This window comes from Capsicum annuum, chromosome 12, assembly GCF_002878395.1.
Source record: "Capsicum annuum cultivar UCD-10X-F1 chromosome 12, UCD10Xv1.1, whole genome shotgun sequence".
In the NCBI taxonomy this organism is placed as follows: domain Eukaryota; kingdom Viridiplantae; phylum Streptophyta; class Magnoliopsida; order Solanales; family Solanaceae; genus Capsicum; species Capsicum annuum.
Window position 1 is genome coordinate 34422240 of NC_061122.1, and position 27014 is coordinate 34449253.

Genomic DNA, 27014 nt, shown 5'->3' on the forward strand with positions numbered 1-27014 from the left:
CCACATATAAATCATCATGTAGAAAACAAAATGACGAACACTACAAAGTGAATGAATCGAGTCTTGGTTTTGATATGTTCGACTTTGTTGTTGCATATCCAAAATAAAAAATTGGTTCTATTTGATGTCACAACCACAAACTTGGTGGAATGATGAGGTTTAACTGTCATACATATTATTATTATTAATTAATACTCTATTTAATTGCATTTGTGTATTAGTTTTTTCATCGCGTAATCTGAAATATTTGATAATATGTGCAGCATGTCGATGTCATTTTTTAATACCTCCAAAAGAAGGCCAAGTTGCAAACACAAGAATAATATAGATACAGACAGGCAATTATTTGTTCAAAGTTTACATCAATAATGCCTACGATAGGTATTGTCAACAACAGCCAGAATTTTCTTGAAATAAGAAATGCTTAATCAACATCATCAAAGGTTTTAGCATTCCAACTGGCTTACCTTGGCATTTGATCTATGAAGTGTACATCCCAATCAATTGTGGTAATGAATTTCATTGGGTGTTGGCTGTCATCGTTCTAAAAGAGAGGGGCATCTGAGTTTATGAGTCGATGTCGTGAAGGAGACATTTTGGGCCGTCGTTTGAGATACAAAAACTGACAAAAATATTACCTACTTACCTTGATATGAGTTGCTTTTTTGAACAAAAGGTTCGTACTGGTTGGTCGACGATTGAAGCATACCAGGATAAAATGGGTAATCCATTTGATGTAGAATATGTTGAAGGAATTGCTCAATAAACCATTGGTAGACTGTAAGTATAAGTATCACGATTTAGTTTTATTTCATAAATTTCACAATGCTTACATAAACTGCAAGTTATGGATTATCTATTTTTTAAAAATGCAAGGATTGCAGTCTTTTTGTTGCCTCTTAAGTCGAGTATTTGAGCTATGGATTACAAGAATCAAATGATATACTTGATTTCGGATTAATCCACAAAAGATATTTTGCTCTTTTATGAAAACACAGAGAAGCGAAAGCTCAAAAATCGTACACAAGCGACATTAAAGATCCAGGACGATCAAAGCCGAATTCCGTAGCACCGGATGAAGAGCAAGCTGTCCATATTGAGTAGATCTTTATATCTTTAGTCTGTCAAAGTAATAATCTCTCCTCCTTGGTTAACTTATTGATTTATTTGTAGAGTAGATCATTTTTTCCTGTAATAATTTTTTTATATTTTATTTATTTATTGAGTTATTTCATGTAATTTTTGAAGACTTCGATTTATTTTATGATGTCTATGAATACAATTTAATCCTTAGTTTTGTCTTTAACTTGTTAATTGAAATGGAATACTAGATTCAAATATCACAACAGATAATACATCTACTGCAACAGGCGACATATCTTATAAAACAAATTTAGACATATGTTGCTACATATAGGTCACCTGTTGGAAATTATATAATAGGTCTTCCTATTTTTTTAATTTGTTCCAATAGATTACTTATCAGTTGTAACAGATAGATTATATGTTGCAACAGATATACAATCTGTTGCGACAGATAAACTGAGAAACATCTGCATAATGTAACAGATGACCAACCTATTGCAACAGATAATCAATCTATCACAACTAATATAATATCTATTACAACATATAGATAATCTGTTGCATTATAAAAATTCAACTTTCGTCGATGTAAGACCCCGCAAAGTTCCCTGGTCGTTAGAGCTTTCAAAACGAGTCACATGGAGCCTAACACTTAGAACTTTAGCTAAGTGTTCAACACTTAGTTTATTTTGAACCTTTAAACTTCAGGAAATTAATTCATGACCTTCCCGATATCCATTTTTCAATTTTCAAGTTGTGTTACGACCGAGAAAGCTCATAGTACATATAGGATTAGTTTTAAAAATTTTCAGAACGTATAAGGCCGCATTTCGATTTCAAACCAGTAGCAAACTACTTTTGCCCAGTTTTAAGCATTTCAGGGTCAACTTCCAACGATCATAACTTCCTGTATTTAATGAACTGGGTGAGATACTATATATCAAATAAAATCTCTTTGAGTCTTCTTTCCAATAAAATTAGTTTCATACAATTTTATTAATGGAGTAAAAAGTTATGATCAATTTACTTCAGCATATTAAACCAGTGACTGAGGGACAAATGTGACTTTATTTGTTTCCTTAGGGGCATTTTGGTCATTTATCATCCCCCAATCATGCTTTAAAATAGGATTCAGCTTACATTGGACCAAAATTTGGTCATTTATCTGAAAATTCTCAAGAACCAAACACATGAGCTTCAACCAAGAATTCAAGATCTCTAAAAATTCAACCGCAGGAATTCCAAAATAATTTAGGAATCATAATTCCCATGTTGAGATCTTCAAGAAGCACCTAATATTTTATGAGTAGAGTTTCGGAATCTCAAGTTCATCCAAAGTCCCAAATTTGAGGTATGTGGGATTTGAACAAGAATAATCCTTCCGGTCTTGTGCCCAAAACTTGATTTTTATAAAGATTATGTAAATTTTTATGTTGAAGTTTATACCAATTTATCTTATTTTGAGTTTATGTAATTATCCATGAATTGAGTATTTGAAAGCATTATATTTTATCTTGATATGATTTGAGTTGAGATATACATATTTTGATTTATATTTTCCTATTAAGAATTGATGTTGTTGAATTTATTTGAAATGAGTATTGAGAATGAATTTACGAAATTTGTAATATGAATTTATTATGATATTTATGTCATGAATTTATTCCCAATATTTTAATTGAGATAAGTGAAGATTTTTGAGATGATTGTTGAGTATGAAATTTAGATATGATTTTGATGTATTAAATCTTTATATTTTGGGTTTTAAATATATGTGATGAAATTATAAGGAGATTTTGATCTCGAGTCGTGGGCATGATTTTATAAGTATTTCTCAAAATCAAAGATTGTTGTTTTGATATTGAACAAGTAAGGAATTTGAGATGATATTTTAGAAGATGGAATCGTTATATTTATGTCAAGGTTGAAATTGGATTTTTATGATATTATGATTTGGATATTTCCTTTATCAAATTATTTACCGAGATTTGAATTGAAATTTATATTATGATTTTTGAGTTGAAAATAGGAATCCATAATTTATTATGATTCAATTGTGAGAAATATGATTTGGCCTTCATTATAGGCCCTTGACATTATTTTGAGGTGGATTTCCTAAATGAGACTAAGCTTGAGTACGGGAGTAGTATTTAGCACCGAGCAGGAAGTGTGGGTGAGCGTACCCTACTTCCCCAGAACTACTTGCCACCGTAGGATTGAGATTTGTGGGTCTAAGGCTGAGTTTGTGATCACTGAGTTGAGGTTATACTCCCTGGAAAGAGTATGACGCTCCTTCCCAACGTGGAGTTTCTTCCTTAGGAGGAAAAAACGTTGGACTCCATGATAAGCTCACATGGTTTATGTCGGTTATAAGAAACTCCCATGGGGTGTGTTTGTGTCTCTGCTTTATCTAAGATAAGTGTGTATGGTTTGAAAACTATGATTTGTGAGAAATTTCCTTGTTTCCAAAAGATTGAAATGTTAAGTTCTAAAGAGAGTTGTTTTAAGACTTGATTACTTTACAAGTTGAAACCGAGAAGAAAGTGAATTTGGAACTTATTTTAATGACTCACGTGATTTATTTTACATGTATTATTCATCCATGATTTTGATGATTTAATTCGAGCTAAGTGAGTTATTTATATCAGCATGCATAATTTTATAAATTGTGATGATATTAAGATATTATTTTATATATGCATTGCACCCCCATATTCTCGATACATTTCCATGGTACTGACCCATATATTCGTATGTGGGAAACATTTTCTTAGAATATAGGTACAAGGTATAGTATACACCTTCAGATCCAGTCAGTGCGTGGTATCCAATCAGCAGGTGATGAGTCCTTTTGATTCAAGGGCTTGGGTCAGTTATGCAGAACTAATAGTGTTGTATTTTCTTTATTCGGTCATATTGAGTTGTGATAGTCAGGAGTCATGACCTGGCTACCTACAATCAATACTAGTAGAGGCTTCATAGACAGTCAGTAGAAGTTGATGTATTCCATTTCAGTTTTGGTTGTAAAGGCAGACTTGTAATCTTGTAAATTCGGTTTTGTATCGATTAGATTCAGAAAAGAGTTATTTTCCACAGATTTGTATAGATTTATACTTTTTGTTCAGTTGCTTATGAGTTATGCCAGTAGAAGGGTTAGCTTGGGGTCACTTGTGACCTTAAGCACCGTGTGACGTCTCAGGATCCGATTTTGGGGCATTACAGTCGAACATAAAAAATTGCCACTACATGTAATGTAAAGTGAAGTGGCTTAAAATAAAAAATTATTATCGTGTTCATCTTTGTCTTTGTACATATTATTCTTTATACACAGGCTCCAAGCATTTAGTTAGTACCCTATAAGCCCAGACCTCTTGCATCTTTTCTACAATGACGTCACATAGACCGGCTATTTCTATGCCGATCAACAAACACTCGATGTATGCAAGCGAGTATGGCCTGCACGTGGCACCGATGTTATTTTTTTAAAGATGGATGTTCTTATTCTGGCCACCAAAATCCCATGATTTCTTTTCCAAGAGTTTCGCCTACAAATGATCCATCAACTTTCTTTGTATCAACAACTTGGGGAAAAACTTCATGAGTGGCTGCACGTGCGCTTGAAGACAGGTAAGTTTCAGTCATAAAACTTAATCTTTCCCTTGTCAAGTAGTATCTCAACAGTGAGAAAATGTTTAACTTCCACGTTTATGACTGTAAGGATTCTCTTTTCCTTGGTCCAGCTTTTGCCATATGGATATGGCCTCTTCCCTCTAATATATTTAATCATGTCTTCATCCTATTGGAACGTAGAAACTAACCGATCAATTCTCGACCCACCGGAATGAGCTTGCCTATGGAGAGCATCGTACCTACTCTTAAAATTATTGTAGAAGTTGAGATCCAATAGCCGATGGGCAATATCATAAGCATCCGGGTACGCTAATTGACTGCCCCTCATGAGGTAAAGAATTTAATCAAAATTCTGTGGTATAAGAAGACAGTGGAAAGATTCTATTGCAGAGGCTTCTCTAAATCAGTTCAAAGATTACCCAGCTAATGCAACTTATGCAACAGATGTGTATTATGTTGCAACAAAATACCTAGATATTGCAACAGATTACACATCTATTGTGTATCTTCTTCTTCATGGATTAGATAGGAATGCTAGGTTAGCAAAAGTAAACTTACACTGTCCACATACCACTGACACATATCTATCATATTCGTGAAGTCTTTGGCGGCAAATGAATGCATGGTGTATTTTTCAGGAACCTTCATTTTGTCATTCATGATTTCTTGTAGTTCCTTCTTCTTTTCATAGCCAAGTGCCGCATATCTGTCCACCTTTTTTCAGCAGCTCCTGAACTTCAATAACTCTTGGAGTGGGAGGAGTTGCAATTTTTTTGGATTTTCGATTGGAGAGTACTTGGCTAATTACTCTTTTATTCCTCCTAACCATCGTTATAGGAGTGTATGGCTCCCTCACCTTGTTGTATGGTATGAAACCCCTCTTGGATTTCAACTCCTCGACAACTTTAGCAGTAGCCTCTAGATTTTTAAGGAGTTTATCCTCTCTGTCCTTTCACACTTTGCATTTGCAATGAGAATATGAGGGTGAAAAGGGGTGAGAGGGACCTGTGCGTGTAATGCCCCGAGTTTGTACCCCGAACACTATATGGTGCTTACGACCCCAAAGGACCATAAGCTAACCCATGACTGATATCTGTTATGAGCATTGAATAATAATCCTAAAATAAATGCGAAATTAGGTTGAATTGCCATAAGGTTCAAAATCTAAATACTGATAAATAATAATATCTGGTAAAACATCTGAAAAATAAACATTATCTAAACTGGTCTGGTCTGAAAGCCTCTAACTAAACTGTCTGAATATGGAGTTGATGGGACTATCCCCCAACTAACTCCAACTAATGCAATACTGAAACTACTGAATTACTAAAATAAAAGCATATCCTCGATAGATAAGGACTCACTACTAAATCTGCGACTACTGACTGGATATGTCTAAGCGCGGTCGAGAACCTGAACATCCAAGCCTATGATATGAGATATCATAGCACAAAGAAAGAGTAAGCATTAATATGTGGAATGTACTGGTATGATAGATGAGGTAAGACTGAATGCAAGGGTTCATATGTATAAACAGTAACTGACTAAATAAAATAGAGTAACCGAATATGGAAGTACATAGATAAATGAAACTGCTGTAAATATTGAGTATGTAATACTATGCACATACATATATATATCTGTAACTATATTTGAGCTTTTCTAAAGCTAAGTACTGAGTTCTGATAACTAAGTAACTGATATCTAAAGTTACTAATAATTGAATTACTGATACTAAGTGACTGCATCTGACAGTCCTGATTCTGTAGAACTGAACTGAGTTCTAAACTGAGATCGTGGGAGGTAATCATCTAACCAAAATGGACCAAATCTAAGCTAATAGGAGTCCAACCTGCGGCCCTAGTTGGAAGGGTGCTAATATCGTGCCACGGGTACTAACACTGGAAAACCAAGATGCCAAGCCTAACTGACAGGTGACACTTGGGCAGAGTCAAGCCTAATCTAACGGGTGACCTCTGGGAGGTAGTCAAGCATAGTCTGGTGGGTGACTCCTCATCCTGCGCTGCCTACGCAGTTCTAGATTACAAGGGCTACTACTAATGACTCTACCTCTCTAACAGGGAAATGTCATCCCTGCATTCGTTCGGTGCTAAATCCTACTCCCAACTGAAAGACACTGATTATTAAACTAAACTAAACTGGACTGATATTGAGCTTTATTGAGTTTGGAACCTGACTGATTTTACTAAATTCTGCTAATAGACTGAGTGCTACTGATCATGACATGACTGATACTATTCTATAACTACTGCAGCTTTAGATAAACAGCTAGATTTTTTGGGTAGTAAATACCCCTAGGAGTCGATAGCATAAAAAGTAAAACATAACATGATCTTAAAAAGCATAACAATGTTCACTTGTTCATAATTCATCCATAGAGACATTTTATCAAAAACTTACAAGGCATAAGCTTGTACATGATTGGGACCACAAAATGACATGTCATGATTCTACTATTTACTTCATATAGACAATTTAGCAAACACTTAGGTACATGGATTATTTACATGATAATGGCCAACACATGAACATCATGATACATTAATTATTTTATAAATTCATGGGTTTATCAAGATAATCACATATTCATCACACATGCTATTCAATCTAATTCAAACATCGAAATCATGAATCTCAGATCTTGTAAATTTAAAAAGGGTTCTTGGAATTCATGAGTGAAAGGAACCTATGAATGAACACCTAACATACCTGAATCTTATGGGTTATTGAAGGATTTCTTAAGGATTAGTCTTGATTATTAAAGCTAGGATTTTGCCCTTTTGAGAGAGAGTACTTTATTCTTGAGAACAAGTGAGGAAAGAATGACATAATAGGGTATTTAGGGCATAAATTTCGTGTTGAAGGTTGATTTGGGTAATGAAAAAATAACCTATTACCCCTGAAAGTTTTTAATTTTCATCATTGAAAATCTCAATTTGGGGCCCCACCGCTATGCGACACCATCGTGGTACCTCACTGGATGGGAAAATGGGCCTTGGTGCGACGTGCCATTATAATGGAGCAATACTTAAAAAGTGACAATTGGATAATTGGTCGGTGGCACAATGCGGTAGTATCGTGTTAGCTCACTGGAAAATGACCATTGTCATTTGGCTGGTCTCCGCGACGTGTTGGGTGCCAATTTGGCACACTGCTTTACAAAATATGTTATAACTCTTCACCCGGGTATCAGATTTAGGTGATTTTTATATCGTTGGAAAGCTAGCTGAACTTTCTATGCATAGGTGATCTCTAAACTAAAAAATACTAAGTCTTTCAAAAATTTTATATAGGATAACTCATGGATTGAGAGTTAATTTAAGCTAGGAAAATATAGGGTATTACAGTGCAAAGGGTGTTTTCAAACTTATTTATTTTTTCCTGAGCAACAACATGCTTATAATCAGGACTGGCAGTAGCAGCAGCATCAGGATGCCTGCCACCATCATCAATAACTCCACCAGCAACACCCCCAGAAGAAGTATTCGAATCTGTTACAGTAAAAAATTGGTCATGAAGAGCTTCAATATTATGCTGACCTTTCCTAACTTCTCTTCTTATGTTTGTTTCTCTAGGCAATTCCTTCTTTATTAACTCTACCATTGGGTCTACTTTTGTATACAAGACCTAGAGTAATAAAAGAAGTCATCCCCAACTCCTGCTCAGTAGGCACGGTCCAAGGATGCACAACCTATAAAAAAGACAGGAGGCATTTAAATCATATAATAATAATAATTTATAGTCAGTTGGGTTACATGTTAACACAACCAACTTATACAATAGATGATCTAGCTGCTGCAACAGCTGATCTGTATGTTACAACAGATTGACAATATATTGCATCAGATTACCCATCTATTGCATAATTTGCAGTAGATGGGTAATCTGTTTAGTCGAGTTAAGAGAACCAGAGCAACAAATGGTTAATCTGTTGTGAAATATGGATCATCTGTCGCAACAGATTACCTATCTGTTGCACCAGTTGTAGTTGACGGGTAATTTATTGCAACAGACGACCCATCTATCACAATAGATGGCACATTTAGTTCAATATCTTTCTTTGAGGCAAATTATTTTAGTTGAAAGAAGACGTACTACATCATTTGGAGGGTTAAAGAGATCAGTCTCGTTAATATTTTTTTGTTGGCTTTTGCAGCCAACCACCTAAGGATCCTTGGATGAGAAGCCTCATTTAGATAATCCTTAAACTGCCTCCGGATGGGAGAAATGAATTCACATGCCCAAGCCAAAAAAATATAAATAGGAAGCAAGCAAAAAAATTCATAATAACTATATTCAATATAAATTAATGGATGAGTAAAAATGATCAATTTTACCATAAAGCCCAAGGAAAGTCATATAATATGATCGTCCTTATGGATAGCTTTGTCAATTAATATTGGACAGTCAAGTAGTAGCTGTCATATCCCCAAGGATAATCATTGAATTTCTTAAAATCATCAACAAGCACTAACAAATTATCTTCTATGACTTTCCTGACATCTCTTGCCAATAAAATGGAATGGACAAATCAAACTAAGCATAATTTCTTCCTGTAGTGCTTTGGTATATTTTCATCCTCGAGATCTGCCATCAAATCCTCCGCTATGTAGATACGTCCAGCAATGCCTAACAACCCATCTTTTTTTCCTTGAATTTGTTAGACCCTTTGTGGGGTATTTCCTTGATGAGAAGCTCTTCTGGACGATGGCATCTCAAGCCCGTCACTATGGCAAAAATTTTCAATCTAAAACAAACTGGCATGCCATAATAGTTGATCCATATTTCATCCATCATTTTTTCTCCCTTCTTCAAATCTTTATCATCCCTTGCGTACTTGATCTGGTGCTTGAAAAAACCATATACCATGCTCATTTGGAAATGGAGAGTTCGGTCCTCAGAAAGCTTAAGAAAGTATGTAAAGCAGCTCCTCTTACAAAGTTTGTCTATGTTTTCATTCTTCATAATACTCCTAAGTTCATCAAAATTTTCCCCAACTTACATTTAAGTACAAGATCACCAGTTACTTCTTTAGGGCGATCCATCGGCATCGCAACCCAAAACTTGTCGATACTAATAGTTTTGACAGTATCATGATGGAATTTCGATATTAATTCATTCCCTATTGGTGATAAGGAGTTATCACTTTCCTCATTTTTATTTTTTCTTAATTGAGATTGTTCAGGAAGTTTCTCTGAATCTATGTGTACTCTAGCCTTTTTTGTTGGGTGGTCAGAAGTTGATCCACTTTAAGCTTCTTTTCTTTTGGGAGACATCTTTTAAATACAAACAGTAGAAAAATAAAAAATAAATTGTATTTGATGTCTGCATAATTTTGTAAAAAAAGGTAAGACAAATTTTAATATATTATTCTACGCCACATTACAAAAAAATACTCCAACGGATAACCTATCAGTTGGAACATATGAGAAATTTGTTTGAAAGCCTATTTAATATCTCCCAATAGATCTTCCACCCATTGCCCATCAAGCACAACAGTCAACAAAACACTGAGACAAAAACTAGGTGTTCTCGGGTGCTTCCTATTTTTCTGGCATCAAAACTCAAAATTATTAACCATTTCACAAAGATTATACAACTAAAATTCTTCTTTTTCATCATTAAATAAAAAGCCCTAATTTTTAGAATAATAAAAAATGTAGAACTTTTCTTGGACTCTGTTACTTGCGAAAACAGAGAAAACGCTGGATACAAGTGAGAATGAAGTCAAAAATAACAACTATGTGGTCGAAAATGGAAAGAAAATTAATCTATTTTGAAGGGTTAAGCAATATGTTAAGTAGTTGTTGTCTGTATTAGTAAGACAGAGAGATAGGAGAGCAAGAACTTCAGATATCAAATGAGGAAAAAAAATTCATGCAAATAGATGATTTATATGGGTTGATTTGTAATTTTGGAAAAAAATGACAAGTTTTAAAATTGTTAATTTGGGTCGAATTGATATTAATTAATTTTTAAAAATTTAAAAGATATAGTTTTTAAAATATTAAGTTAATGAGAATCTTTTTAACTTAGAGTGATTGATCGACGACTCAAGTCGAGATGAAAGTAATATCAACACCATGTAATTGCAAAGATTCAATTAAAGTTGTAGTTGACCCTACGAACTCATTCATCCCTAGTTCCACCTAAATCAATTAAGTTACTAGATTAACATTAAATTAATGAGAATATTTTCAACTCAGAGTGATCGATCAACGACTCAGGTCGAGATGAACGCAATACCAACACCATGCAATCGTAAAGACTCAATTGAAGTTGTAGTTGACCCTATAAACTCATCCATCCCTAGCTCCACCTAAATCAATTTAGTTACTAGCTTAAAATTAAGTTAACAAGAATCTTTTCAACTCAAAGTGATAGATTGATGACTCGAGTCTGGATAAATGCAATACCAATACAATGCAATTGCAAAGACTCAATTAAAGTTGTAGTTGACCTTATGAACTCATTCATCCCTAGTTCTACCTAAATTAATTTAGGTACTAGCTTAACATTAAGTAATGAAAATCTTTTCAACTCAGAGTGATTGATCGATGAATCATGTTGGGATGAACACAATACCAATACCATACAATTGTAAAGACTCAATTGAAGTTGTAGTTGATCCTATGAACTCATTCATCACTAGTAATACCTAAATCAATTGAGGTACTAGCTTAACATTAAGTTAATGAGAATATTTTCAACTCAGAGTGATCGATCGATGAATCAAGTTGGGATGAACGCAATACCAATATCATGCAATTGAAAAGACTCAATTAAAGTTATAGTTGACCCTATGAACTCATTTATCACTAGTTCTACCTAAATCAATTTAGGTATTAGCTTAACATTAAGTTAATGAAAAATCATTCATCCCTAGTTCCACCTAAATCAATTTAGGTACTATCTTAACATTAAGTTAATGAGAATCTTTTCAACTAAGAGTGATCGATTGATGAGTCAGGATTGGGATAAACACAATACCAACACCATGCAATTGTAAAGACTCAATTGAAGTTGTAGTTGACCCTATGAACTCATTCATTCATCCCTAGTTCCAACAAATGACTGAGCTATTGGAAATTTTCAAACTGATATCCATATATGTTGCAACAAATAAAATATCTCATTTAATTATCAAATAGACATTTGCATCTGTTGTGACAGATGACTGAGGTGTTGAAAATTTTCAAATGGATATTGATATCTGTTGTAATAGATGACATATCTAATTTAATTATCAAATGGATATTTGTATTTGTTATTACAGATGACTGGGCTATTAGAATTTTTCAAACAGATATCGATATCTGTTGCAACAGAAGACATATCTGTTTGAAAATATTTTTTCTTTTAATTTTAAAGCAAGCTTATGTCTGAGTAGATAAAGTAGTACTGCTAAAGGCGGTAAAAAATATTTCTTGGATAACTCAAAAATCTCATTGAGTAGTCTTATCTTGTCTTTTTAATGTCACCTATCTTCTTCCTCGTACGCCTTAAATTATTAATGAATATTGGAACCCCTAATATATCTAGAATTATCTCATCTCTCCTTCAGCCCTAAATTTATTTTATTCATCTCTTATCTTTTTCTTTCTCTCCTCTTTAGGGTTATCACAATCTTTTCTCTCTCTTTTATATTCTCTTTCTCATAAAGATCCTTTCAGATCTAAGCCAATCCATATCTTAGATTCTTTGACTAAAATTATTGTTTTGATCCCCTTTTGACGTTAAGGTATGGTTCACTATTTCTCTTTCATTTTTGTCTTCTTCTTTACAAGTTATTTACATCTATTTTTTTATTTAATTACCATTTAACCATATTATATTTCTTTAAAAAAATTAAAGGAACTTTTAAGTATTGAATAACCGAACCAGGGATTTTTATTACAATATGCAAAAAAGTCATCTGTTGGGAGAAGTTTAAAATCCTTGTTGGCAGTATCATTTTTTTGTATGTATTTTGTTTATTTCTTTGTTATTGATGATTTTATTGATGTTGTTGGTGGGGTTGACATTGTTTGAACTTGTTGTGTGGTATTATTGATGGTGTTGGAACAAATGATGTTTCTTCTTTATTGTTGATGATGTTGGAACAAATGATGTTGTTTCTTTGTTGTTGATATTTTATATTTATTTTTTCTTTGTAGTTTATGCTGTTATTGATGTTGCAACAGACGGAGCAACTGTTGGAACAATTCAAACCACCAGAAAGGCTAGTTTGATGTATTCCAAAAAACTCTATATCTGTTGCAACAAGCTTCACATCTATTGCAATAGGCTCCACATCTGATGCAACAGGCTCTACATCTGATGCAACAGGCTTCACATCTGATACAATAGGCCCCATATTTGTTGCAAAAAACTCTACATTTATTACAATAGATCGATAATGTTTTTTTTATTCTTCTCTTATTTGACATTAATTTTTTCCTCTTCTTTGTAGATATAAGGAACTGAGAATTGATCAACTTTTGCCCAACCAACACGAGGCCACAATAAAGATGGGTTCAAAGAAGTAAACTACTTACAGATGGAACCACTTCATATGTAGGAGGTATGTATTATTGATAATGTTATCGTGAAAACACATATAGATTACACTGATTTTGTGAATATTGCTTTTACCGTTTAGTCATTGATCATTTCCAAAAAGATATCTGTATTTTTATAGTTAAGTTTAATAGTTCTGAACTGATAAGGTTGAGGAACCATGAATATGGTTCTGATACCCTGTTAAGATTTAATGTCAGTTGTTGTACATGTTTATGTGTCAAGCATTGTGAAGGGATCTAGTTTTAATGTTATTGTAAAGAGATTCAATAGAGATTGGACTAACCTTTAGGGTGTATTGGACTCTGGGAATAACTTCAAAACCTCCCACTGCTTTAACCAAGAATGGTAATCAATATCGTTATTACCCTAGCACAAATTTATATGATTGGGTTACTCGGGTGATGATTATACGCCAAAAGGTACGGTAGGAAAATGCCTCAATGGTAAACGAGGGGTTGATGAAATATTATATTAACTGAGAGCTAATTGAAGAGGAAACATAGGGTAGAAATAAACTTCTAGCGAATCTGATTAATGAAACTGACTTAGAATATGAGAAATCTCAATCAAGTGCAAATATGAAAGTGTATCCGATAATGAAAAATCCATCTGTTGTTTATCTAATAGAAAAATAGTGCAAATGGACACTTTGCTAGAGATCTGTGACTAGGTAGCATAGTTTGGATTATCACCTAAATAGGAAATAGAAGAAAACTAAGAAAACATCCTCGCGAGCATCGAAGGCTAAAATATTATACAGTAAGTCTAGAAAACTTGTGAAAATAAAAGCTGCAATTAAAGTAAGGAATCTAAGCGAATGCTATAATTTTTTTGAATTTTAAATTACATCCCATGCCTTCGTGTTTGTAGTTCCGATTAGGTCCACCACTATTGACCTGATCGGAACCACAAACAAGATTGAAAGGCAGATTGAGTGTCATTACATACTTATCAATATAGATATAAATGATTGTGTTTTCTAGCCTTATCATGCTTTCAACATATCTTAGAAAGGATTAGAGGCTTGCAGTAGTATGTAAATCCCGATAATTTTCAAGCTTGCCTCCAGCTTGCTGATTTGGTCTTTAAGTTTATCGTTGCTGTGTTTGAAGTTGGTATAGAGTTCCGAGTCTTTTGTGAGCTCAATCAGGAAAATTTTTTTTTCAAAGTTATGGCATTGTAGAAGGCCATCAAAACACTTTATTCAAAAGCCTTAAATGATACATGGAGGGTCGCTTTGTTTGTTTTAGGTCAAAATGTGTTGATGCATATTCAAGTAGTGGTCCTAACAAATTGAACAGGTCACTTTTATCAAGCATTTCTCAATACATCTTGCACAACCAACCTTTAAGGGATTTGATAAATTAATTAGCAATGAGTTACGTAACATTTGATTTAAACTGACTCTACCAAGCCCATCAAACGTTATGTCACTCCAAGCTCATTACCCTATGAAAAAGTTTTCTTGAGTTAGTGGACAAATCAAATGAGCTCAATCTCTCAGCCTTTCTGCTGATCTCTCTTCTCCCATATAGAGGACAAGATACCCGCCATGCAAAAGTCTAAACCGTCAGTAGAAATACTTGCCACCGCGAAAGTCTTTAGAAGGCATTTCAAAAATTGCAGCCTTCACTTAGATTCCTTAATTTAACTGCAGCTGTTATTGGCGTAAATTTTCTAGACTTACTTTACAACATTTTAACCCTCGATGCTCGCGAGGCTGCTTTCTTGGTCTTATGCTATTTTCTATCTAGATGATCATCCTGACCAAGCTTCCTAGTCGCATCTCCCTAGCAAAGTGTCCATCTGCATTATTTTTTCAAAGAAACAACAAACGGATTTACATTACCGGATACACTTTCATATTTGCACTTGATTAAGATTTTTCATATTTTAAGGTAATTTCATCGGCTAGATTCACTAGAAGTTCCTTCCTACCCTATGTCTCTTCTTCAATTAGATTTCAGATAATATAGTATTTCATCAACTCCCCTTTCCCTCGCAGGTATTCTCCTTCAGCTCCTTCTGGCGTATAATATGTTTCTCGAACAACCCTTCCAAATAAATTTGGGCCAGAGGAATTTCTATTGGTTTTTCGTTCTTGTTTGATGCAGTGTAAGGTTTCGAAGGCCTTTTTAGTCCAATTAACACTTAAAGTTAAGTCCAATCGCTATTGGATCTCTGCAATAACACCAAATATTGATCCCTTCTCAAAACTTGACACGCATAAACATCAGCCACAACCATCAGTAATTTGTAACAGAGTATCGGCACCATCATCATGGGCCCTCGGCCTTATCAATTCGAACCCATCAAAATTAACTGTACAATGCAGGATCTTATTTGAATGATCAATGCCTAATAGGTTAAAAACTGCATTCTAAAAAATATTATACTTTGTGTGTTATCTCGATGACCTTATCAGTAATACAACTCCCACACATGATATTGGATCCATCCATCTGCACGTACCTCATTTTTCTATCCCATCTATGACTTAAATTGAATAAACAGATGACTAAAAAGTTGCAACAGATGCCTCATTTGTTTAAATTGTTAAACAATCGCAAACATCTATTATGACATATGATCAGTTTATTGCAACATATGACATATCTGTTGGAAAAATCAAACAGATATATCCATCTGTTGCAACATATTATCGACATGTTGTAAGTTATCTAACAGATGGAATATATTTTGCAACAGATTACCCATCTGTTAGATTTATTTTAAAGTAATTTTCTTTTCTTTTCGAAATATAATAAAAGATAAAATGTTGTATTTAGATCCCTTTTTTTAATTTACATATTTGAAAAGTCACCAGTTTTATTTAATTAAGGGATGAACAGTAGTGGCTTTTTGACTAACCCCTTCGAATTCAATCATTTATAAATAGGTCCCTCCTTACTCGTTCACTCTACTACACTTCCAAATATGGTTGATCCAAATTCGTACAAGAAGATTCATATCGAGTTCTTGCGGGAACTTCAAAGGAAGTTTGATGAACTCTAGAGGGATTTGGCCGACTTCAAAGTAAGGATGAGGAGAGCCCTGCTGCTGCCAGATAAAAATTGTCCGATTGACAATAATAGTAATAATAATTATGATGATAATAATAATAGTAGTAGTAATAATAATTAGGTTATGTTTTTTCTTTTAGCGTATGTATTTTCCTCTTTTTTTATATCATATCTACTCAAGGGATTCAAAAATCTATGTTTAGTGGTCAACTTTCAATTTTTAATTCTTATTTAATATTTTATTATCATTCTGTTTATTCCTTATTCTCAACATGTCAACGGTTGGTAGTAGGGATTGAGCATTTACGGCAATAGAGGTTAATCTGATGTGACAGATAGATCATATATATTGTTAATAAAAAAGGGTTATTGTTGTTATTGAGAGGGTGAAAAGACATGACTTTCCGATTATTTAATATGAAAAATGATTCGTAAATAAATAATAAGAAAATTAATGATAAACACAATTTATAACTGTAAAAGAACGGTTATTTAATTTTAATAATTGATTGTGACTTTTCACAATTTTTCTTTTTAAATTTATTTTTTAAAATTATTTATAAATTATATAATAAAAAAAGTCACAATATTGGATTAATTAACTTATATGATGATTGTTAAGAAAAAAGTGAACAACCGTGCCTTTTTGTCTAAAACACATTCAACAAACAATGTTGTTGATGCATCAAGTTCCCCAACTATTGCGACTGATGTATCAGCTGTTAGAAGAAATTAAAAAAGCTATTAAAACAGATGGTTGATTTGTTGCAACAGATGGTGATTATTTTATTAAAGAAATGGTTATTGAAAAGACGTCTTTAATTTTTAAATTGAGAAAAAGTTTATTTAATAATAATAATAAGCTGAAAAGTCATGACTTATTACAACAATAAAAAACTCACCATCTTGATTTAATTAAGTCAAATCTTTTCACAGAAAATAACAAGGAAATAAATGATAAACACAATTTATAACCGTAAAAAAATAATATATAATTTGAATAATTGATGTTAGTATTAAATAGGCACCATCTCTTTTCACAGAAAATATTTTTATTTTAAAATCTTTTTTTTAATTTATATAATAAAAAAGTCAGCAAATTTGGATTAATGATATAATGATAATTTTCTTTTAAAAAAGATAGATTATATGTTGCAATAGATAGATTATCTTATGCAACAGGTTTTCTATTTGTTGCGACAAATGATATATCTATTGTCACAGATGAGTTATATGATGCAACAGATATAGAATCTATTGTAACAACTCAATAAAAATGGTTCTTGGAAAGAACTAATTAATAATAATAATCTGAAAAGTCACGACTTATCACAATATTTCTTAATTTAATTAAGTTACAACTTTTCACAGTAATAAAAAATGTAATTAATAAATGTAGGTGAACAGTTAGATTATATGTCGCAACAGATAGATTATCTGATGCAAAAAGTTTTCTATTTGCTGTAATAGATGATATATCTGTTGTCACAGATGAGTTATCTGATGCAACAGATATAGAATCTATTGTCACAACTCAATAAAAATGGTTCTTGGAAAGAACTAATTAATAATAATAAACTGAAAAGTCACGACTTATCACAATATTTCTTAATTTAATTAATTCATAACTTTTTATGGTAATAAAAAATATAATTAATAAACAGAGGTGAACAGTTAGATTATATGTTGTAACAGATAGATTATCTGATGCTACAGATTTTCTATTTGTTATAATAGATGATATATCTGTTGTTACAAATGAGTTATCTGATGCAACAGATATAAAATCTGTTGTCACAGCTCAATAAAAATGATTCTTGGAAAGAAGTAATTAATAATAATAATTTGAAGAATCATGACTTATCACAATATTTCTTAATTTAATAAAGTCATAACTTTTCACAGTAACCAAAATTTTAATTAATAAATTGAGGTGAACAGTCGCGCCTTTTTGCCACTTATTCAAATTCAATCCTCTATAAATTGGTCCCTCCTTACTAAATCATTTATTCAACTACACTGTACTCTTATTTATTTATTGTATCTTGTCTTTCATATTACACCTTCCACCACTTTCTCTTCCCTGACTCGGGTAACTTTTTTTCTCGCCAATTTATAGTATACGTTGTATTACATTCGGATATTCTTTTCTTTACTTTTGTTTTTATGTTTTTTGACAACTCATATGTGTTCTAGAGATAGCTGATCCGGTGTGGGATGTTGTTTTTCTGCAAGACGACGTGAATGAACTTCGAATGCAGGTTAATTTTCATCAATTGTGTTTGATCAATTTTGACGTTTTAATTCATATTTAATTTTCATCTGTCTATTATCTTCTCAACAAATATGTCGACGATTGGATATAAGGAATAATTTTGAATCCAGTAGCAATAGCAAGAGTTGAAACATATTGGTTATTTGATGGGTTTGTGGCAGGGGCTGATTTGTGTTGTTCTAAACAAATTACTCATATGTTGCAATGGATAATCAGTATGATGAAACAAATAAGTAGTATGTTACACGGCTTTGACATTTTAATTCATACTTCCTCCGTCTTAAATTACCCATCCCAAATTAAGATGACACATTGATTAAAAAATAATTAATAACATGTCTAGTTTACCATAATACCCCTATTAAATGATGTTTAATTTTAATAAAAAGTAATTAATACAAAGGGTAAAATATGACAAAAAAAATTTCACTTCTTGATTATTGAAAAAAGACAAGTAAAATGAGAAATCAAATTAGAAAATTTGGGACGGGTAATTTGAGACGGAGGGAGTATTTAATTTTCATTCTGTCTATTATCTTCTCAACAAACATGTCAACGATTGTACGTAAGGAATAATTTTGAATCTAGTAGCAATAGCAAGAGTTGAAACATATTGGTTATCTGTTAGGTTTGTGGCTGGGGTTGATTTGTGTTGTTCCAAATAGATTAATCATCTGTTGCAACAGATTACTCATATGTTTTCACATATAAGAAGTCTTATGCAATAGATAATCAGTCTGATGCAGTAGATAATTAGTCTAATGCAATATATAATCCATCTGATGCAACAAATAACTAGTCTATTGCAACAGATTACCCATCTGTTCGATTCATATTACAGGCACTATAGAAGCATAAACACGAATCCAACATACGAATCTTCCATTGCAATAGATTACTCATCTGATGCACCAGATGAGTGATCTGTTAAAATTATGGGCACTTATGTTGGATTCATGATTGAGTTCCATCTATTGTTGGAAAAAACAGCAGTGACTGTGTACCCAGATGACAAATTCGAATAAAAATCATAATTTTACTTACGAAATTCACCTATGAAGAAATGTCAAAGTGGAAAGTGATGTAGGAAACAAAATTTAACCTAAGAAAGCGGTAACAACAACAACAACAACAATGGTTGATAAGAAGAATATGAAGATGATAATACAGTAGAAGATGATGATAATAAAGTAGAAGATGACGAATAAAATAGCAGCAATAATAAACAACAATAATAGTGAAGAGAAAGAAAACAACAACGGGTGAGAAGAGAGAGAAACACGTCTTTTTTTCTCTGTTTCCCGTTATATTAACTAACATTTGGATCAAAGTGTAAATTAAAAAACTTGTGGATTATTTTTAAACTTTTTCAACTTTCTTAATCCATAATAAAGTAATTTTCACCTCCACTCAATTATTAATACTTGTGTCACCTACACCTCATTTTAAAACTCTTTTGTAACCTATAGCCCAAAACCCCTAGTTTTAAGGGGCTTTGGTCTATAGGTGACAAAAGAGTTTTAAAATGAGGTGTAGGTGACACGAGTCTTAATTATTAGGTGGAGGTGACAATTACTTTATTTTGGATTAAGAAAGTTGGAGAAGTTTAAAAATAACCCACAAGTTTTAAAATTTATACTTTGATCCAAATATTAATTAATATAACAGAAAATGAAGGGCAAAAGGTATGTTTCTCTCTCTTCTTATCCGTTGTTGTTTTCTCTCTCTTCACAATTATTACTGTTCATTATTGATGCTGCTGCTTTATTCATTATCTTCTACTTCATTATCATCATCTTTTACTTCATTATCATCTTCATCTTCTTCTTGTCTACCATTGTTGTTGTTGTTACTGCTATTGTTGCTATTTTATCAATTTTTTAGGTCAAATTTTGTTTTAAACATCACTACTTTTCACTTTGACATTACTTCATAGGAGACGTTGGTAAGTCAAATTATGATTTTTAGTCAAATTTGTCATCTGGGTGACAAAGTTACAGTTGTTTTTTCCAACAATGGATAAAAGCCGATCATGAATCCAATATAAGTTCCCACAATTTAAACATATCACTCATCTGGTGTATCAGATGAGTAATCTATTACAATAGAAGATATATCTGTTGCAACAAACTAGTTATCTGTTGCATCAAACAGATTATCAATTGCATCAAACTGATTATCTGTTGCATCAGATTTATTAATCTGTTTGGAACACTATAAATCAGCCCCTACCATAAACCCAACAGATAACCAATATATTTTGTTGTTGCTGCTAGATTCAAAATTATTTCTTACTTCCAAATCGTCGACATGTTTATTGAGAATATAATAGACAAAATGATAATTAAATACTTCCTCTGTCTCAAATTACCCGTCCCAAATTTTCTAATTTGATTTCTCATTTTACTTGTCATTTTTTATTAATCAAGAAGAGATAAAAAAAAATTCCATCTTTTACCCTTTGCATTAATCACTTTTTCTACAAATTAAAATGTAAACATCATTTAATAGGGGTATTATGGTAAACTAGGCATGTTATTAATTATTTTTCTTAATAAATGTGTCATCTCAATTTGGGACGGGTAGGGTAATTTGAGATGAAGGGAGGTATCTGTTGAAACAAACTAGTTATCCGTTGCAACATATGAGTAATTTGTTTGGAACAACAAAAATCAGCCCCTACCATAAACCCAACAGATAAATCTTAAATCTTGTTATTGCTACTGTAGTCAAAATTACTCCTTATGTCCAATTGTCGACATCTTTATTGAGAAGATAATAGAGAGAATGAAAATTAAATATGAATTAAAACGGTCAAAGTTGATCAAACATAATTTTTTATTAAACTAAACCAAATAAAAATACATATACAGACTTAGAAAGAAAGAAGAAACAAAATAATCTAATTATTATTAATAGATTCTTCATCATTATTATTATTAGCGCCAGCTGCATCTTCGACAGGAAGCAGCAGTGCCCTTCTTATCTTGTGGATCTCCCGCAACATCCTTACTCTGACAGTGGCCAACTCCTACTGTATATCATGTACCTGCCTCTGCAGTTCCCGTATGTTGTCTCATAAAATAACGACATCCCACACTGGATCGCGCATATCTTGAATACGCATAAATTAATTAAAAAACGCAAAAATAAAAGTAAAGAAAAGAACCCAAAAGTAATACAACATATATTTACACAAAAAACAAGAAAAAAAACTTACCAAAGACAGGGAAAAGCAATCAAGTTCTTGAAGAGAAAGTAGTTGAAGGTGTAATATAAAAGACAAGAGCAAGAAATAAATAGATATGTGTAGTAGAATGAACGAGTAAGGAGGGACCTATTTATAAAGGAATGAATTTGAATGAGTTAGCCAAAAAGGCGCGACTGTTCACCTCCATTTATTAATACTGGTGACTTTTTGATTACTGTGGAAAGTTGTGACTTGATAAATTAGTAACCGTTTTTTTGAGTTGTGGCAACATATTATATATCTATTGCATCAGATAACCCATCTGTGACAACGAATATAAAATTTGATGCAACAAATCTACGATCTATTGCAACAGATAATATATCTGTTGCAATATATATCTTTCTAATAATCATCACATCTTTATCTTTAATCTAAATTTGATAACTTTTTTTATTATATAAATTAAAAAAAACAATTTTAAAAATAAAAAGGTGCTACTGTTCACCTCCATTTATTAATACTGGTGGCTTTTTTATTACTGTGGAAAGTTGTGACTTGATAAGTTCTTTACAGTAACCATTTTTTTGAGTTGCAATAAATATACCATTTGTTGCAACAAATCTACAATTTGTTGCATCAGATAATATATCAGTTGCACATATAAACTATCTTTTTTAATAATCAACATATCACTAATCCAAATTTGGTGACTTTTATTATATAAATAACCGTTATGTTACAGTTATAAATAGTGTTTATCATTTATTTCCTTATTATTTATTGATGAATCGATTTTCATATTAAATAATCAAAAATTTATGTCTTTTCACCTTCTCTATAACAATAACCCTTTTTTATTTATGACCCTCCTCAGCCTTGATTCGAATTTGGCCAAATCCCTATGGAGTTCATCAAACTACCTTTGAAGTTCCTGCAAGAACTCAATATGAATCTTCTTGTACGAATTTAGATCAGTCATATTTGTAAGTGTAGTAGAATGAACGAGTAAGGAGGGACCTATTTATAAATGATTGAATTGGAAGGGTTTAGTCAAACAAAAATCCACGACTATTCATATCCCTTAATTAAATAAAATTGGTGACTTTTCAAATATGTAACTAAAAAAATGGATCTAAATACAATATTTTATCTTTTTATTGTATTTCAAAAAGAAAAACAAATTGCTTTAAAATAAATCTAACAGATGGGTAATCTGTTGCAAAATATATTTCATTTGTCAGATAACTGACAATATATTTACAATCTATTGCAATAGATGGGTATATTAGTTTGCTTTCCCAACAGATGTGGCATTTGTTGCAACTTTCTAGTCATCTATTTATTCAATTTAAGCCATAGATGGGCTAGGAAGAATAAGGTGCGTGCAGATGGATCCACTATCATATATATGTGTGAGTTAAGTAGTATTACTGATAAGGTCATTGGGATAACACACTCAAAGTATAATATTTTTGTGAATGCAGTTTTTAACCTATTAGGCGCTGATCATTCAAACAAGATCCTGCATTGTACAGTTAAGTTTGATGAGTTTGAATTGATAAGGCTGAGGGCCTCATAAAGATAGTGTAGATACTTTGTTATGAATTACTGATTGTTGTTGCTCGTGTTTATGCGTATCAAGTTTTGAGAAGGGATCAATATTTGGTATCATTGTAGAGAACCAATAGCGATTAGACTTAACTTTAAGTGTGCATTGGACTCTGAGAATGCCACTGCATCAAACAAGAATGGAAAACCAATATAAATTCCCCTATCCTAAATTTATATGGAAGTGTTGATCGAGAAGATAATTATATGCCTGAAGGAGCCGAAGGATAATGCCTGTGAGGGAAAAGGGATTTGATGAAAGACTATATTATCTGAGAGCTAATTGAAGAAGAGACATAGGGTAGAAAGTAACTTCTAGAAGATCTGGCTGATGAAATTATCTTAAAACATAGGAAATCTGAATCAAGTACAAATATAAAATTGTATTCGGTATTATGAATTCATTTTTTGTCTCTCTGAAAGAAAAATAATACAGATAGACACTTTGCTAGGGAGTTGCGACTAGGTAGCATGGTCAGGATTATCACCTAGATAGAAAATAATAGCAGACTAAGAAAGAATCCTTAAGGGCAACGAGGGTTGAAATGATGTACAGTAAGTCTAGAAAACTTGCGCCAATAGCAACTACAGTTAAAGTAAGGAATCTAAGCAAAGGCAGAAATTTCTGCATTTTAAATTGCATCTCATGCCTTCTTGTCTGTGGTTTCGATTAGGTCCACTGCTGTTGACCTAATCGAAACCAAAAATGTGATTGAAAGGCAAATTGAGTATCATTACTTCCTTAGAAATATGGATTGATTTATTATGTTTTATAGCCTTAGCATGCTTTCAACATTTCTTGGAGAAGATCAGAGGCTTACTCTAGTTTGTGAATTTTGATAATTTTTAAGCTTACCTTTAGCTATTTGATTATGTATTCAACCTGGTCGTTGTCATCTTTAAGTTGGTATAGAGTTCCTGATCTCTTGTAAGCTCGATCAGTAACACTACCTTCAAAGTTGTGGCATTAAAAAAGGCCTTGAAAACACTTTGTTCAGAAGCCTTAAAACATGAAGGGTGGTTGTATTTGTTTTAGGTCAAAATGTATTGATGCATACAGAAGATGTGGTCCCAACAGTTGAACAACACACTTTTATCGGCCGTTGCTCAATGCAGCTTGATCAACTAATTTGATAAATTAATAAGCAAGGAGTTACGTAGAGTGTGATCTAAACTGGCTCTACCAAGCCTATCAAATGTTATGTAACTCTAGGCTCATTACCATATTAAAAATTTTTGACTAAGTTACTACACAAATCAAACGAGCTCAATCTCTCAGCCTTTCTGTTGATCGCTCTTCTCCAATATAGATGACAAGATATCTGCTATGCAAAAGTCTACACCATAACCAAAAATACTTGTTAGCATGTAATTCTTTAGAAGGCATCAACAGTAATCTCTCAATATCAAGTGATATTAAGAGATTCCTAGTCATGCTTCTCAAGACGTTCGCTATGGCATGACTATTAATCTCGCAATATCACTTGATATTGAGATTTTACTGTTGATGCCTTCTGAAGACTTACGCCCTAAAAAGTATTTCTAGCGACGGTATACACTTTTGCATAGCGGATATCTTGTCATCTATATTAGAGAGGAGATATCAGTAGAACGGCTGAGAGATTGAGCTCGTTTTATTTGTCCATTAACTCAAGCAAAGTTTTTTGATAGGGTAATGAGCCTTGAGTTACGTAACGTTTGATAGGCTTGGTAGAGTCGATTTAGATCAAATGTTACGTAACTCCTTTCTTATAAAATGGGACCATATCTTCAATGTGTGTCAACATATTTTGACCTAAAATAAACACAACAACCATCCATGTATACTTTTAAGGCTTTTGAAGAAATAGTTCTGTAGGCCTTCTTCAATGCAACAACTTTGAAGATGGTGTTCCTAATCGAGCTCACAAGAGATCAGGAGCTCTTGACCAACTTCGAAGATGGTAATAACCAGCTTGAATATAGAATCAGCAAGCTGGAGGTAAGCTTAAAAATTATCAAAATTCACCAAGTAGAGCAAGCCTGTGATCTTCTTCAAGAAATATTGAAACCATGCTAAGGCTATAAAATACAATCAATTATAACCATATTGCTATGGAAGTGATAATACTCAATTTGCCTATCAATCATGTTTGTGGTTCCGATCAGGTCAACAACAATGGACCTAATTAGAACCACAAACAAGAAGGCATTAGATGCAATTTAAAATTCAGAAATTATCGCCTTCGCTTAGATTCCTTACTTTAACTACAGTTGCTATTGGCGCAAGTTTTCTAAACTTACTGTACATTATTTCAACCCTTGATGCCCTTAAGGTTGCTTACTTATTTAGGGAGGTGAGGATACCTGAAGTGGGAAGATGGAGTACGATGGTTCTATTATACAAGAACAAGGAAGATATTTCGAGATGTAACAACTATAGAGGCATTAAGTTGTTGAGCCATACTATGAAGGTTTGGGAAAGGGTGGTAGAGGTGAGGCGGAGAAGGATAATGAATATCTCTGAGAATCAGTTCGGTTTTATGCCTGGTCGATTGACCACTGAGGCCATTCACCTTGTGAGGAGATTAGTGGAGAAGTTTCGGGAAAGGATGAAGGACTTGCACATGGTGTTCATTAATCTTGAGAAAACATATGACAGAGTTCCAAAAGAGATTCTGTGGAGGTGCTTGGAAGCTAGAGGGTCACCCGTACATACACAAGGTCGATCCAGGACATGTATGATGGGGCGAAGATTCATGTGAGATTCGAAGCACTTTCCAGTTCTGATAGGGTTGCACAAGGGATAAACTCTTAGCCCATTTTTATTTATCTTGGTGATAGATATTTTGACGCGACATATTCAAGGGTAGGTGCCTTGGTGTGTATTATTTATGGATGATGTGGTATGATTGATGAGACTCGGGGAGAAATTAATGATAAGTTGGAGATTTGGAGACAAAAAATTGAGTCTAAAGGATTTTGGTTAAGCAGAATCAAGATGGAGTATTTAGAGTGTAAGTTTAGTGATGTGTCGTGGGAGCATAGAGTGGTGGTGAAGCTGGACTCGCAGGCCATTCAAAAGAGGAAGAGTTTCAATTATCTAGGGTCTATGATTTAGGGTAATGGTGAGATTGACGAGGATGTCACGCTTTGTATTGGGGTAGGGTGGTTGAAATGGAGGCTCGTTTCGGGAGTCTTATGTAATAAGAAGATGCCCTAAAGCTTAAAGGTAAGTTTTACAAAATGGAAGTTCAATCGGCTATGTTGTATAGAGAGGAATGTTGACCAGTTAAAAACTCTTATATCCAAAATTTAAAGGTGGCGGAGAGGAGAATGTTGCGATCGATGTGTGGACATACTAAGAAAGATAGGGTGAGGAATGAGATTATTCGGGAGAAGGTGGGGTTGCCTCGATACAGGACAAGATGCGAGAAGTGAGGTTTCGTTGGTTCAAACATGTGATAAAGAGGGGCTCGAATGCTCTAGTGCGGAGGTGTGAGACACTAGCTAAAAATAGTTTTAGGCAGGGTAGAAGTAGACCGAAGAAATATTAGAAGGAGGTGATTAGGCATAATATGAAGCAGTTTCAACTTACGAAGGACATGACCCTTGATAGGAAGGAGTGGAGGACGCG